This window comes from Cebus imitator, unplaced genomic scaffold (assembly GCF_001604975.1).
Source record: "Cebus imitator isolate Cc_AM_T3 unplaced genomic scaffold, Cebus_imitator-1.0 Scaffold234, whole genome shotgun sequence".
Taxonomy (NCBI): Eukaryota; Metazoa; Chordata; class Mammalia; order Primates; family Cebidae; genus Cebus; species Cebus imitator.
Genome location: NW_016107549.1, coordinates 828,140 through 830,994, shown reverse-complemented (window position 1 = coordinate 830,994; position 2,855 = coordinate 828,140). Strand labels below are relative to the sequence as shown.

Sequence of the window (2,855 nt, the reverse complement as noted above, 5' to 3'; positions counted from 1 at the left end):
AAAAAAAAAGACAAAAGACCCAGGGTGTAACTGATCACAGTTAACATCAGCACAGCGTATCATATATTCCTTCGTAGGCTATACTCAAAAGGACGCATCATTTCTGTGGAATTCCAGCCAGAAATGCATAACCACATATGCAGTGTAGTCAAATTCACAGTGACAAAAATGTACAATAGTGCTTGCTAGGGACTGTGAGAAAGAAGGGAATGGGAACTATTGCTCAATGGGTACAGAGTTTCAGTTTGGAAAGATGAAAACATCTGGGAGAAGGACAGTGGTGACGGATGCACAACAAGGTGAAATGTACTTAATGTCACTGAACTGGGCACTTAAAAACTGTCAAGATGGGCTGGGGGCAGTGGTTCATGCCTGCAATCCCAGTGCTTTAGGAGGCCAAGGCTTTTGGAGGCCAGGAGTTTGAGACCACCGTGGGCAACCTCATCTCTCAATAGCGAGACTCCATCTCCAAAAAAAAAAAGATTAAGACGGTACATTTTGACCAGGCACCGTGGCTCATGCCTGTAATTCCAGCACTTTGGGAGGCCGAGGTGGGCAGATCACCTGAGCTCAGGAGTTGGAGACCAGCCTGACCAACATGAAGAAACCCCTTCTCTGCTAAAGATACAAAAACTGAGCGTGGTGGCGCACGCCTGTAGTCCCAGCTACTCGGGAGGCTGAGGCAGGAGAGTTGCTTGAACCCGGGAGGCGGAGGTTGCAGCGAGCTGAGATCGCGCCATTGCACTCCAGCCTGGGCAACAAGAGCAAAACTCCGTCTCAAAAAAAAAAAAAAAAAAAAGATGGTACATTTTACATTGTGTATATTTTGCCACAATTAGAGAAAGAATTGTTTGTTCAGATATGGTGGCTCATGCCTATAATCCCAGCACTTTGGGCGACTGAGGCAGGTGAGGCAGGCAGATCACCTGAGGTGAAGAGATTGAGACCATCCTGGCTAACACAGTGAAACCTCGTCTCTCCTAAAAATACCAAAAAATAGCCAGGTGTGATGGGACACACAGCTACTCGGGAGGCTAAGGCAGGAGAATGGCTGGAACCTGAGAAGTGGAGGTTGCAGTGAGCTGAGAGAGATCACATCATTGCACTCCAGCCTGGGTGACAGAGCAAGACTCTGTCTCAAAAAACAAACAAACAAACAAAAATTAGCTAGGCATGGTGGCACATGCCTGTGGTCCCAGCTACTCAGGAGGCTAAGGCATGAGAATTGCTTGAAACTGGAGGCGGAGGCTGCAGTGATCCAAGAACTAAGACAATCCCATGTAACAGATGAGGAGATGAGGCCCTGTATTAGTCCATTCTCGCATTGCTATAAAGAAATACCTGGCTGGGCCAGGCGCAGTGGCTCACGCCAGTAATCCCAGCACTTTGGGAGGCCAAGGCGGGTGGATCACGAGGTCAAGAGATCGAGACCATCCTGGTCAACATGGTGAAACCCCGTCTCTACTAAAAATACAAAACANGAGCCGAGATCGCGCCATTGCACTCCAGCCTGGGTAACAAGAGTGAAACTGCGTCTCAAAAAAAAAAAAAAAAGAAAGAAAAAGAAATACCTGGCTGGGCACGGTGGCTCATGCCTGTAATCCCAGCACTTTGGGAGGCTGAGGCAGATGGATCATGAAGTCAGGAGTTCAAGACCAGGCCAAGATGGTGAAACCCCGGCTCTAGCAAAAATACAAAAATTAGGGAGGGAGGCGCCAAGATGGCCAAGAGAAGCCAGCACCTGAATGCAACTCCCAGCGAATGAGACTCAGAGAGCTAAAGGACTTCACGATTCCAAACGAGGTGCCAGGTTCTTTTCTGTGGGACTCATAGGGCACTGAATTTAGGCCCAGGGAAGGAGCAGCAGGGTGAGAGCCACCCGGGGGGGCAAATCAAAGTAGGGGGGCACGTCCCCACCTGAAAGGTGCAGCTGGCTCGGAGGGTCGGGGGACTTCACCCCCTTGGGGCTCCGTTTCGGATCCTGTGCTTACCTCACCCCTCCTGCAACCCACGGTCCACAAGAGCCCTGCCAGACTGGAGCGCCGGGGGTAGCGAATGGAAATCTGGGCGGCAGCTACCACCAGGCCTGACAGATGGTCACAGGGACCTGGAAGGGAGTTTCCACTAACGCCAGCAGGACAGACAGTCCCACAGAGGGAGGCAGAGTCCAAAGCAGGGAAACAGACCCGAAGGCCTGGCAGGCCTCACCTCCACAGAGCTCAAACTGAAGCCCTTGCTAGAGAGCTTGGCAGCAAATACACTAGCTTGACCCCAACCAGGAAGATTGAGCTCTGGGAGAGACCCCATTGGGAAGGCGGGGCCAATCGCACCTGCAAACAAATTCCAGGGAAGGACCACCCACCTAACAACCTGACCCAACCCAAGAGCCCAGCAACGCCCTCTACAGGCCAAAAAAAGATGCAGCTCCAACCTCAACAGAAAAAAAAACGCCACTCAAAGACTCCTCCTGAAATCACCAACTTCAAAGATTAAAGGGAGATAAATCCACGCAGATGGGAAGAAACAGCGCAAAAAGGATGAAATCATCAGAGAACAGAAACCTCCTTTCCTCCCAGGGATCACCACTCCTCACCAACAAGGGAACAAAAAGAGAATGAATCTGAAGAATTGACAGAAGCCAGCTTCAGAAGGTGAGTAATAAACTTCTTTGAGTTAAAAGACCATGCTCTAACCTAATGCAAAGAAACTAAGAACCTTCTAAAAAGGTTACATGAAATGCTAACTAGAATAACCAACTTAGAGAACATAAACGACTTGATGGAGCTGAAAAACACAGCACGAGAACTTCACGAGACATATACAAGTTTCAACAGCCAAATAGATCAAGCAGAAGA

The 2,855-nt window shown here is 49.4% G+C and overlaps 1 pseudogene; it reads right to left on the bottom strand.

The window, feature by feature from the left end:
* Window positions 1–2,855, bottom strand: part of LOC108282010 — a 31,919-nt pseudogene that overhangs the window by 2,650 nt on the left and 26,414 nt on the right.